The following is a 13956-nucleotide window of genomic DNA, read 5'->3' as shown; positions in this document are numbered from 1 at the left end:
TATTACTGTTTACTGTCGGAAGATCCAGGTATTGGCCATCTGCGTATAATGCTGTAATCTGTATTCAACCAGAAACCATATTCTTAAATAAGAATATCATTGAATCAGCTCTTTCTTAATGAATGTGCCTTAATTACACCAAGAGTTCTGTTCAGTGTTTTAGGCAAACATAATATATCCAAAAATAAACAGAACCAAAGTCTCTTTCAAAAATTACTCTTGATGGGGTGCCTGGGTGGCTCAGTGGGTTAAAGCCTCTGCCTTCGGCTCAGGTCATGCCTTCCCACTATCTTCAGTTCAGTTAGGCCACAGCTTAGATGGTGCAATGAACCTAGAAATTGATAAGCCTATATACAAGTGTTAGTTGTCTTCTTTGCCTTGCTTTCCAAAAATATCCAAGCTTCACAGAAGGTCAAGTGCCATTTGGTTTTGATGTCAGCGTTTTCTGTCTCTCCAACCATCCTTTGTGTTTCTACTTTACTACAGTTCTTTATATGAGATTTTCTTGAAAACAGCTCAAAACTCTCATGGATATAGGGATCATCGAAACATATTGGGATGTCTTCATTCTCTTCGAGTGACATCACGATCATAGCCACTTGCTCGGTCACTGTTGACTCATCCAACAGTGTCTGGGTGGACAGTGCTGACGCCCAGGTGGGGACTGGAGCAGAACGTGTCACCGTGTGGTATAAACTCTGAAAATGACAGAAATCCTTGGAAGAAACTGGGCCAGGGCTGCAAGCAGATGGTTCCCTAGTGAATGGACTGTGTGTAGGGCACACAGCACCCCAGGGTCTGGAGAGGCCCTGCCTGCCGCTCCCACCCCCTCCCAGAGGCCATGTCTCTGTCCTTCTGTTTAAATGTTCTCAGTTAGAGCCTCCCCTTCTCCATCCTGCTGTTTTCTTTCTAGTCAGGAAGGACGTGTGCATCAAGGGTCCTGAGGCTAACTGGCCTGGGATCACCCATCATCACTCCCCCTAGGGAACAGTATCTGAATCCCCCATTCCAGCCTCGGTCGGAGAACTCAGCAGGCACAAGGCCTCCAGAGCCAGCGACCATGGGAGGGACAAGGCACAGCATCCCAGAGGCTGAATGGGAGGCCCAGTCCAGCTATGACTTTTGGAGGAGGAGGAGGATGTGCTCCTGTACACTCTCTTCCATGGCCCCCAAAGGCACTGGAGCTGAGCAGGGGCAGCCAGCACACCTTTGGCTGCTGGGGACACGGAGGCAAGAGACTGGACCAACACGGAGCAGAAGCCCCGCAGAGTTGCCAAGAGACTACGTGGCTGCAGGGCCGGAGGAGGTTCAGCAAGAGGTGACAGAGAAGGAGTGGGTTCCGGGGTACGTGCATACAGTCAGTAAAAGCAGACCCCAAAAGACTAAATCCCAGAAATGGGAGATTTGCTTAGCACTCTGTCCTCTCAGGGGCAGGCAGAGCCAGGGCAGGACTCAGAGCCCTGGGCACCGTCCATCCCGTAGGCAGCTTTTCCCCACATCACCTGGACACGGCCCTTCCAAATAGAAGTCGACCCCCTTCCCAGCAGCACCAGTGGATCGCCTCCCCCGGGCACTGTTTCTGTGGGAAAGGTCTGTCTCTACACCCACTGTGTGTGCCGCACCCACCCAGATAGCAACACCATCACGTTGTGAAGAAGCAGGAGAGACAGCTCACGGGGCTGCCCCATCCATGGACATGCACCATACATGGACCTCCACCGTCTGTGGACCTGCACCATCCGTGGACATGCCCCATCCGTGGACCATGCTGTCCGTGGACCTCCCCCATCTGTGGACCATGCTGTCTGTGGATCTGCACCATCCGTGGACCTTGTGCCATCTGTGGACCTGCCCAGTCCATGGACCTGCACTGTCTGTGGACCTGCTCCATCTGTGGACTGGGCTGTCTGTGGACCTACACCATCCATGGATCTGTGCTGTCTGTGGACCTCCCCCATCCGTGGACCTGTGCTGTCCATGGACTTGTGCCATCCCTGCAGCTTGTCACTCCTGATGGGGAAACAGCTCTGTCTTGAGTGGCTAAACCATCAGGAAGATAACGTTCACCAACTGTTCTTTTCAAAATAAAAATCTTCACTCCCAAGAAGTCCGTGTGCAGCCTGCGTGGTAGAAGAAGCCAGGCGGAGCAGGGCCAGGGAATAGGCACCTGGGTCGTGAGCAGGATGGTGTCAGTCCAAGCCTGTTCCAGGAGAATAAGGAAATCACAAGTCAGAATCTTTCCCTGCACCATCGTCATCAGCGTTGTGGTCTGATGAGGTCCCTGAGTCACAAGCTGCTGCTTGCCGACCAGGAGGAACAGACCGTGAGCAGGTGCAGAACATGGAGGCCAGCTCCGTCACTGGGACGGGCTCCCGCCGCCGAGGGCCATTCTTTCCCACAGCCCTGCCACCCCCAACACAGGCACAAGGGAAAGTAAACAAGATTCGCTACTAGGTGTAATCAGGTTGACCACGGATGTCCACAGGAAGACCGGAGCTCCTGTTGCTGCCATGTCACGTCCTGTGGCGGGTCTCTGATGGGCCTGGCAGGCTGAAGCGAGCCCTCAGAGGGTAAATGTCTCCAGAGCAAGACAGTAGAGGTTGAGAGGGTGTGTGCCTGTGGACACACACCCATCTGCCAACATCTCTGCACAGAACCACCGTGTCTGATTTAGTTACAGAGAGCTCGGACCCATGTCTCCAGCTCCAACCATAACCGTGTGGACTCTTCTGGCCTCCCCACACTTCTCGTCAAATATCAAGGAAGCAAGGAAGCACCAGACAGAAACCTGCTGAAAGTCTTGTGGGAGGAAAGCCCTGGTTTAGGGCGGAGCACCAGTGGAGAAGCAGCACTGGGAGGGAGTTCCTTCTGGCTCAGGCCAGTTCCAAGGTCCAAATACACATCCTTCATCCCAGGAGGCGTCAGACATGGCAGTGATGAGACACGCACCGGCAACAGCATTGTCCTGCCCCAGAGCCAGGGATGAGTGGACTGCGTCCCTTTCCCATGAAGCTCGGCACAGGAATGAGGTCAGTGCAGGACTCCGTGGCTGCTATGATGGCCTGAGTACTGTTTCCACCGACGTGCCTGTATTTGGAATGCGGGCCTCCAGAGAGCTCATCAAGGCAAAACAAAGCCTTTGGGAATGGGCCCCAATCTGATATGGCTGGTGTCCTTGCAAGAAGAGGAGGTCCGGACACAGACACACACAGGGGGCCACCATGTGAGGACACAGGACCACGTCAGTCGGCTGAGGAGAGAAGCCGTGGAGGAGGCACCCCGCCTACACCTGAATCTCAGACCTCCCGCCTTCAGGGCTGGAAGAGAGCAAGGGTCTATGTGCTCCGTAGGGGCAGCCTGAGCAGACGCGGCAGCCGGTGACCACGGGCACTGCCATGTGCCGACGCTGGCCCTTCCTGTGATCTTGTCCACGGAGGACCTGAGCCACAAGAACCCCACAGCACTCCAACTCAGAGAGGGGCCCGAGTGGACACCGCTTTCTCCCTCGTGTGAACCCCGCAACTGGTCCTCACGCTCCTATGAGTATCAGGCAAGCTTCTCTCCATCCCATCTTTGTTTTTCAGGGAAATGGAGATAAAAGCAGTCTGCCATGGACGGGGCTCACATCCCACTGTGTGACCACTTAAGAACACCCGCACTCACTTCAGCTGGAATGAAGTCCCTGCCAGGCCAAGCAACATACATACCCCAGACAGTGGCTTCAATTCGGGGCAATGTAGCCGTAACCACTGGGGAATGAGAGTCAAGAAGCAGAGCCCCGGTCACCCAGGGAACACACAGACATGAGCTCAGGCCTCCATCATGGCCCGTGGTCGGGCATGGATCACACACAGAAACCACCGATGCCACGCCAACAAGGATGGCAAGCTCTGACCTTCAAATGCGGTTAAGAATGAAGCCAGAAGTAATTTCTTAGGACACCAAGGAAAGGAGAGTGACTCAAATTAGAAAAAGCAAATCAGAAAAAGTTCAACCAGCACATGAATAAAATATGGAGAAGAAGCAAACCTACCAAAAGAAAAATAGATACAAAAAAAATTTTAAATGCCAAACTCTGTGACATGAATGATGTCATCAAAACGTATGTGTAAACCTCATTACTCAACAAATCTTAATCCAATTACAGATTTTGATCTCACATGGCCAACGTGGTCAGGCACAGTTTGCAACAAAGCTCTGAAACCCATACCCTCTCAAGCCTCCACCTGAGCCCCACATATACCCCCAAAATCTTGCTGAGGGGCTGGGGGCCTGCAGGGTCAGAGAGCATGAAGTGGCTCCCCCCTACTCAGAAGCCAGTGCCGTGGACCCAGTGCATGGGGTCAGCCAGGCCTCCCCAGCATGCCGACCTCCTCCCCAGGACCTGGGGCTCCTCAAGAGGTCTCGGGACAGCATCAATGCCTTGAGCCCCTTCTGCACCTGCACCTGCACCCCTACAGGAGACCCTTCCTGTCTGTCATCACATCAAGGGCTGTCTTATCCATCAACCACGCATTTAGAGGGAGTCCTACAGGGGACACACTGAACAAGAAGTCAGTGTCCAGACAGCCGTGGAGACCAAACCACGGAACATAGTTAAATGCCTCTTAGCTGCTCAGCCGGCTCAGTCAAAACCCAGACAATTATATAATGATCTATTTTAACAGCGTTGAAATGATATTTTCCATTACAAAGCATCCTGTAAATTAACTTGGCTCTGAACGCTGTGGATTGCTGTGGATTCTGATTGCATTTGCTGGGCTGTGTCCGAATCCCCAGCTCTCTCTGTTCTCAGCCAAGCTGGGGGGGCACGTCCGGCCCCCATGCTGGCCTCTGCCTGAAGAATCGCACACCGGCGGGACCCCGCGTTCCCACTCACCTGTACCACCCATATTCGGGCCGTATTGCTGAAACCAGAACCACCATCCTCGTCCTCGTGTTTTCTTCCCTCCTCCTCTGGGGTAAGGCACACATGGGGTGAACTAGGCTGACACCTTGTGGCCGCCATCTGCAGGGAACCAGTCCTTAAACAGGGACAGTCAGCCGACGCCTGGCAGACCCACTGCACTGGGGCACTCTCAACAGTGCCAGTGACCCTGGTTGGGGCAGGGGGCCCTCTCTGAGCCCCACAGTGTGGGTAAGGGCCACCCTACAGATGCAGATCCTCTGAGCATGGGGACCGCCCCAGCTTTCTGAGGAGCAAGGAGGCCAGGATGCCAAGGGCAAAGGGAGAAGACAGTGGGCCCTGCGCTGAGCAGCTGAGGTTGGCTCCTGAGGGGTGTGAGGTTGCGGGATGGGCTGGACTTAGGGGTCATCTCTCTACGCACGGTCCATCAGGGAAGAACATTGATGCTGCAAAGTTGGGAGCAGCACGGGACCTGGGGGGACAGAAGGTATCTGGAGGGACATGGGGAATGGGAGGCATCTGGAGGGACACTAGGGGATGGTAGGCACCTGGAGGGACACAGGAGAACAGGAGGCCCCAGAGGGATGTGGGTGGGGACACAGAAGGGAGCATACATTGTCTTTAATTCTTTAACATCCCATGACATTGTCCTTGTTCAGTGTGGTGACTCACATTTGTTGTCCCCTCTCTTGATTTGGTTGGTTGTCTCTGTGTCCAAAAGACACCTTGCTGTCCTATCTCTCACTCTTCTTACTGTCCTCTTGGTCTAATGTGTCTCTGTGTGTTTTCTTCCAAAATACACACAAAGATCTAAGTATTTACATCTAAATTATAGATGTAAAATAACAAAATAACTTTAGTGTCCCTGGAATAAATTAAAATGCCTTCAGCTTCCCAAGATGCAATCCCACATGGCAGAGTCATGGTGGGACTTGCCCCTGTCCACTGGGAGGAGCCCAGGCTAGCAGAGTAGAGGCCAAGCGAGGGCCAGGGACGATGCGCAGCCAGGTGCAGGAGCATCCCCTAAAGCCACCTGTCCCCTTCCTGCTGGGATTCCTCCCCTGTCCAAAGCACATATAACCTAAACGACAGGAACTCAGCATCCAGCAGACACATGGCAAGCTTGTGCTCAAGGAGACGGGTGCTGCCCTGAGCATCTTTCTTCCTGGAATCAGAGCACGGGGGTGACCCCGAGGCTTTCACTGCTGACTCGCAGGCACTGTAGCCACCACATCCCCGTCGTGAGAATGAGGGCACCTTCCTTCTGTCAGAAGCAGAGGCCACTTGGCTTCACAGCCTGATGGAAATCCACACAAGCAGAAAAGCCATTTTGAAAGGAGTATACAGATGGCATTGTTTTATTATTGGAGTGTGATCAGTAAAGGTTGTTGAAAACCCATGACGGCGTGGGCTCACATTCCCATGGGGCCTCGTTCACATGGGCACCGTAACAGCCCCGCCCCGTCTCTGCAGAGGCTGATCTTAACCAGACACTGGTGCTGGCTACCTGTCAGCCCACTGTCTGCTCCCCGCGTCTCCAGATGTGCGAGCCAGGCCATGATGGGCTCGAGGTCCAAGACCACTGATTGCCCCCAGCAAACCCAGATGTCTACAGTGCAGCCTGTCTTATCAGAGCTTCACAGATGGAGGAATGTAGTGTAGATAGACTGGCTTATGGGCTTGGCCCACATGGAAATGCCCAGCGTGGTCTCTGCGTGGCCCCTGGCACGTGGCCCTTCCCTAGACCTTGGCTACCCCCTTGTCTCTGCTGTGTCCTCCCAGAACACCCAGAATGAAGCCACGCTGGGCATGGGTATCAGGGTCCAGGAGGAGAGTGACACCCTATGAGCAGGCTCAGGCCACTGGGCCAAGGGCCATCAGCAAACTGGGTCCACTGGATTCCACCTGCACGGCCAGCTGGGCGAGCCCAAGCCCCAAGACCCCACGCGGGACAGACACACATCCATACTTTAACTGGAAGCTTGAGCAATTTTGCTGGAGAAGGACCCGTAGCCGCCAAACTCGGGACCAACCGGATTGCTGCACGTCACCTCCGTTCACGAGTCACAGAACATGTCCCCACACAAGCCACGGTGTCAGCACAGTGTGGCCTGTTCGTCCCATGGCCCCCGATGTGTGGGGAGGACACGAGGGCTTTTGCTGCTGACAACAATGATTCAGGCTTTGGTTCTCTTCGGGGCAATTAGCTCAACCTGCCCTGTCCCAGGAGCTTTCACTACAAATAGAGCCACCGTGAGCATTTGGTACAAACCCTTTTCTTTTCCCCATGACAGCCACACAGTGTTTGCAGGACACAGGCTCACAGAATACCTTCATCTCAGGCGTTTCTCAGGCTCGGACGTCCACAGAACAACTACTTACAAATCACCCACACCAAGTTGGTGGGAACCCAAGCTGACTACAGACGTGTCTTCTCCAGGCCACTAATGGTAACTAACCCCTTTCGTCTCTACCCACATGTTTGCCGATGACTTGTAACATCTTGAAAAGAAGGAAATCTGACCTCTTAAAAACACCATCTGGAAGGAAAGCTGCCGTTCCTCATGAGGATGACTGACCCGCACACTCATCTCCACGTGCTGCTCAAGGAGAACAGCAAGTCCGACATTCCTGATCAAGGAACCCTCTAACCTTGAGCTGGCGTCTTCCTCCTGCACTCTCCTTGCTTCTCCCCGTGTGTCAGAATCTGTCTCCAGCATTGTTCCTCTTGATACAAGTGGTTACCATGTTGGCCAGCTGGCGGAGCTGCCTCTGTGCCCTTCCAACACCCCCTCCCTGGGTCATGCCTGAGGCTCCTTTGCTTTGGGACACAAGATGCTTGGGGCCTCCTCGACTTCCCTGCCCGACTCATGGAATCTGACATTTCTCCAAGGAGCCCTGGTTCCCGGGAAAGATGTCTAGGGACCTGGGAGCCAGGCATGTTCGCTGCTTCTAGAACGGGGCACGCTGACTCTGGAAGCTCCCAGTGGACATGCTAGGTGGGTGGGCACCGCAACCTCCAACACAGCCCCACACGTCCTTCCTCACGCACCCGTGTGGAATTTCCATCTCACAATGTAAAACCCTGTAGCAACCATGTAGACGAATTCACCCACTGTGTTTGCCCTCCCGTGTTCCTGCGCATGACTCCGTGGCAGCCCCAACGGTGCCCCGGGCCTCTGGGGTCAAGCCCCGGATCTTTTTGCCATTCTTCATGGCCTTGATGGAGCTTAAAGTACCTGGGGGGCAGGTCTGCAGGACAAGGAAACTTCGAGGGATCCAGGCTCTTTCAGAGACTGTGCGTGGAGACCCAGCCATCTACCTGCCGGGAAGGAAACAGGAAACCCAAAAGTGAGCAACAGGGTTAACTGGAGGAGAAAAAACAAGACATAGCAGGTTGTGATGAATATTGACAAAATAGTAATAAAGCCTACACTTGGAACAGATGTTCTGGTTTGAACATAAATGTACCAGAAGGGAAAATCCTTCAACTTCCCATGGGACTTCACCGATGAGTGTGCTCTGTATCTCTACTCTGCTTTTGGACGGACTATGTTAACTTGACAAGTTGATTGGCTTGGAGCCCCTCCCCCGCCCCTGTGGTCCCGCCACAGACAGGTCCAGAACGGGCTTCTCTGGGGTGCTGAGCAGGACTGCATGGGACACCCCATCTCCTGCTCCCACAGAAAGAGGGACTAGTAGGTCTTTGCCAACATGAACATCCACAGATGGATTAGGAAGGGAAGGTTCCCAACTGTCTGCTGGGAACTGGGCTGACCTGTCTTCCGTGTCAGCCTGGACCACACCTCCTCCTGGGGGACCTCCTACTGCCAATCTCCTTGACCTCAATTTACTAATCAAGCCAGCCAACAGTATTAATTTATCCATTCCAGTGCTCTTAGGGAACATATCATTGGAGTGTTTGGGTGGCTCTCCTCCCTATTTTTGGAGGGAGACGGACCATCTGAGGATGACTTTAGGGGCTTAGTCTCGGAAAACATCATACATTTCAAACCTTGGAAAGTGCAGCAAAACACTACCTTCCAAGAAAAACATAGTTTCTGTGACCTTCATATGCCCAAGTCATCGTTCCTACAGAAACCCGGGCTGTGTAATCACTCCATACCCCAAATTTTTTAATCAAAACTCCTATTAAAGTGTCAAACATTTAATAGCTAAAACACCACTTTGCTTGAAAAGCTAAAAGGCTGGAAAGAAACTGTTAATTACAGTAGTGCACATGGGCTCTGAAAGCACCGGCGGTCGGGCTCATTCTCCCATCACTGCTTCAAGAGTTGAGCTGGGGCTCTTTGTCGACATAAATTGAAAACCATTAAAAACCTGTTATCACACTGCCTGCCAGGGGACGGGCTGCCAGAGCCTGGCACTTCCGCACTCCGTGGCCTGTCTGGGTCTAGCGGAAGGACCACAACCATCAGAGGAAACGTCTGATGACGTCTGACTGTCAAGGACGCCCAACACTCCCCAGAGCTGGGGCCCCAGAGGCAGGCGGGGCCCAGAACCCAGCTCGGGACTTGATGCTAGAGGCCCAGGCATCCACCCTTCTAGCAGTGACACCACCTCTGGTGACTTCCAGGCGGCTGAAGACCCTGCATCACCACGTGCCATCCCCGCTCTGTCCACAAAAGCCTTTACCCTCCCCACGGTCTGTGTCTCCATGGCGAGTTTATTTTCTGAACCACACGACTGCATGCAGTCCTCGGCGGAAAGCTGTGACTTGCAGAAAATGGCACTGAATTATTTAAAGCATGCTCTCTTTCTAGAACAGGGGTTTATTACCATTCTTCTGTGCTCCACTGAAGAGTCACAAATCAATGAAAAGCCACAGTGACTTCGAGACAGCCAGGAGACACGGTCTTCACACTGGGATGGGTATTTCCTTCCAGAGCTCGTTGCAATTAAAAGTGGTTAAGCACATTTAGAGGACGGGCCTGAGCTAGGGGTGTGGTCCCCAAGAGCGGCAGTGCTGGTGTAGGGAGACGCAGTCCCTGGTAGCCTGGCTTCCTTTCTGAAGTCAGACTACAGAGAAGGCAGGTCTGACCTTTTTTCAGGAGAAGGACCCACGGGGAAACCACACGGAGCACTGGAAACCTGTGCATGCCCTTCTGGGACAGCAGAGAGAGCCATATGGCATAGAGAGCCTGCCGGGCCCTCCCTCCTGTGAACTCTCGACCAAGTGCCCAGCAGAGCCTGCAGGACAGGAAAAGCAAGGGACAGGGAATTGACCCTTGGAAACAGAGGGGGAAGAAGGAGGCTTTACTTGTTGGTTCAGCCAGAAAACATCTGGAAGGTGGTGTCACACAGGGCAAATAAAGCCCCGATGGAAAACCCAAACCTTCCAGCCTCATGGTGCTGACCCATGTCCTCCAGCCCCACCCAGCGGGGACACGGTGCTATCCCACATCCTTCAGCCCCACCTAAGGGAACATGGCGCTGACCCACATCCTCCAGCCCCACCTAAGGGAACATGGCGCTGACCCACATCCTCCAGCCCTACCCAGAGAGGACACGGCGCTGACCCACATCTACTCCAGCCCCACCCAGCAAGGGACACAGCACTGGCCCACATCCTCCAGGCCCACCCAGGGGACACAGGGTACAGCCCCCACCAGGTGTATCATGACAAGTGTCAGGACACCTGCAGAGCAAGGAGTCGGGTGTGTAGACTCACATGAAGTGTGTAACAATATACAATTAACCACATTCTATGGAATCATGCAAGAATCCCTACATGTACATGAAATATGTATACATAGATATTAGAAATACACAAATACTACATGGATCCCTGAGGGAAAGGAAGTGGGATGGAAGGAGAAAGGAAGAAAAAGAGGCCTTGAAGTGGAAACCATATACAAATTGAAAAAAAAAATTTTTTAATTGGACATTTTTAAGAAGGTTGCTCTTTAGCCTGGAAAGAAAAATATTTTCGCCCTCATTCCAACGTCCAGATCAAATATTTGCTGACAATTCAGTTCTGTTGCGATCGGAGGCCCTGACTGGCCCTCCCGGAGAGGGGATGGTTTCCTCAAGATTCCGCCTAAACACTGAACTCTCAAGGAAGAAGAGATCTCAACAAACTATTAGCAAATTAGGGGGAAAAGAAATGCCCTTAGCGGGGCACCTGGGTGGCTCAGTGGATTAAGCCGCTGCCTTCGGCTCAGGTCATGATCTCAGGGTCCTGGGATCGAGTCCCGCATCGGGCTCTCATTTCAGCAGGGAGCCTGCTTCCCTCTCTCTCTCTGCCTGCCTCTCTGCCTGCTTGTGATCTCTCTCTCTGTCAGGTAAAATAAATAAAATCTTTAAAAAAAAAAAAATGCCCTTAGCTTGACAAACGCCCTCCACCACAAACCTAGAGCAAATCCGATGCTTCGTGGTAATGCTAGAAAAGTGTTTAGCAATCGGCATGACACAAAGATACCTACAGTCATGCTTTGTTTCCAATATTGTTCTAGAAATAAAAATAAAGCTTATGAAGACTTAAAAAGAAGACATGATCTCAGCAGCCCACGTGCCCGTGGCTGATGCATCCTTCCCATGTCTGGCTGTGGGGACCGGCTCGCAGTCGCGGCCACTGTGTGATCTCAGTGTGTCCGTGGCCACACTCCCCTCTGCGTTTTGTTTGGCTCCAACTGACAAACGTCTTTGGGGCATGTGCTTGGCTTTGCCACATTCCTGCTCAGCCTGCCCTCGAGGGGGTACTCGGCAGCCTGCCTCCCACCCCGCCCCGGGCCCACACAGGTCAGCGGAGGCTGCTGTCCTGGGGCGAGAGGACCTTGCCCCTCCACCGTTAGGTCGATCTCCCAGTGAGGCACCGACGTCTGCACCCAGCTCACGTGCGCCGTCCGGAGACATCCTCACGGGGAGGAGGAGGACGTGGGGATGCGGGCACTGACGGACCACCCACCCTCCTCCCTCCGGAGTTCTGCCCCAGCAGATGTTCGCTTCTCCCAGATAACCCCCAACCCTGGGGAGTGTCCACAGGGCTTTGGAGATGACCAGTTGGAATGAGCGATGTTCACCAGAATTCACTCCTGACTCCCTGCTTGAAAGCATGAAGCGAACATCTTAGATATCTTGGGTTCTGACCCAGATCAAAGGTGAAGACCATGTTGTGTTTGCGGGTCCACTGTCCTAGAGATCTAGGAAAGCCACAGAGGGCATTTGACATCTCGCTGCAACCGTGGCTGGGACAGTCAGTAGGCATCTGAGGCCAATGGTACGAGTTGCTGTGGATGAGTGGGTCGGGTGGGTGGGGTCCTGCTTCCTCGTGCTGGCAACACTCGCCATCCACTGCGTCTGTTGGAGCTTGAGAAAGGCTGGAGCTCTGGGAAGGCAGCTGGGACCCCGCTGGGTGCTGCCCCTGGAGTTCCTGGGCAGGGGAGTCCCTCACACCATCCCCAGCCCCCGATAGCCCCCAGCCCAGGACGGAGCAGAGGCCATGGCATTCGGGACAGAGGGGCCTAGCAAGCCCTGGATGAGGCAGGGAAGGGACAGCGGGTGGGTTTGCCGGAGACCTTCTGGCATCATGCCCGAGAGCACAAAGTGCTACTTCCCAGATGGGTCCCCATGAGAACTGCCCCGCCGTCATTTTTTAAAACAGCTGGCTGGAAGGCAAGCCAGCCCTGTGAGGCAGAGTGGGGCTCTGACTTGTGCAGAAATGACACAGCGTCCAACAAGGCCCTGCAATGAGGATGGCCGGATTGGCCTTGCAGGACAGGCGTGCAGAGCTGAAGCCCCACCTGACCAGAGGGCTCCAGCCCCATGGCGCCCGGCCACACGGCTGTCCGGACCTAGCTGTCCCTCATGCTCAGTTAGAAGGATCTCCCCTGTGGTGTGAAATGTCAGGGGCTGACCTCTGCCAATCTGAGGGCGAGAACCCAGAACAAGACAGATCTGATATTTAGACTTAGAGATATTTTCCCAATTAAAGAATGCCCACCTCCCACAGGCCCAGAGGCACTGGGCTCCGACCCCACACACACACACAGCTGCTGCCGGACTCGGTCCCCAGGTGCTAGGGAAAGCCATCGAAACCCCGAGAAGACCACCTAATTTTCCCCTGGGCTCTCAGAAGCCCTTGAAGGCATGAAAGACATGTCTGTTCCCTTGTGCTGGCCACCCCGGGCTCGCTGCGGCAGACAGTCTGGCCGCTAACCCTGCCCACACCTAGGGTCACAGGAGGAGAACATGTCCCACCTGCACTCCTGGCCCCTCCCCACGTGGGTCCCTCAGAGCAGAGACAACAGGACCCCTCCTCATTTCTTTTTTTTTTTTTTAAGATTTTATTTATTTATTTGACAGACACAGCAAAGGAGGGAACACAAGCAGGGGAAGTGGGAGAGGGAGAAGCAGGCTTCCCGCTAAGCAAGGACCCTGATGCTGGGCTCGATCTCAGGACTCTGGAATCATGACCCGAGCCAAAGGCAGACACTTAACAGACTGAGTCACCCAGGCTCACCCCCACCATTTCTGAGTCCCTGTACCAAAAGTGGCTTCACCCCTGCCCAGCCCCCACCCATGGATCCCCCTCAAAACCAGTTGATGTTCCCCAAACATCCCACTGTCACTGCCTTCACAGAGAATCCCCACCTCTCCCCCCACCACAAAAAAAAAAAAAAAAAAAAAATCCTTAAACCCAGACATTCCAATAACCTCTATTCATTCCAAAAACTTTGCCTGGTGCATTCCTTGCATTTCCCAAAACTTACTGCCAAGAAAATGTTAAGAGATATTTCGCATGCTGTGTGTCCTGACTGATCTTTCCAAGCAGTGATTTACACTGCTTTAAGGGACAGACGTCTGTCCAAAAGTGCACAACACACCAAAGTTTCAAGGACAAAGCAAGGGCACTGGGAAGTTCGCTCCCATAAAAGAACCCACTTCCCATTGCACACCGAGGTGGGTCTCGGGCTGGCCAGACCAAGGTGTGTAGGGTCCCCACCTTAGTGCACAGGTGCCCAAGGCAACACTCTGCCCTCCCATCTCCCACAGACACCCTATTACAGCAAATTCACATCACCTGAGTG

Source organism: Mustela erminea, chromosome 8, assembly GCF_009829155.1.
Source record: "Mustela erminea isolate mMusErm1 chromosome 8, mMusErm1.Pri, whole genome shotgun sequence".
Taxonomy (NCBI): Eukaryota; Metazoa; Chordata; class Mammalia; order Carnivora; family Mustelidae; genus Mustela; species Mustela erminea.
This window is presented reverse-complemented; position numbering follows the sequence as displayed.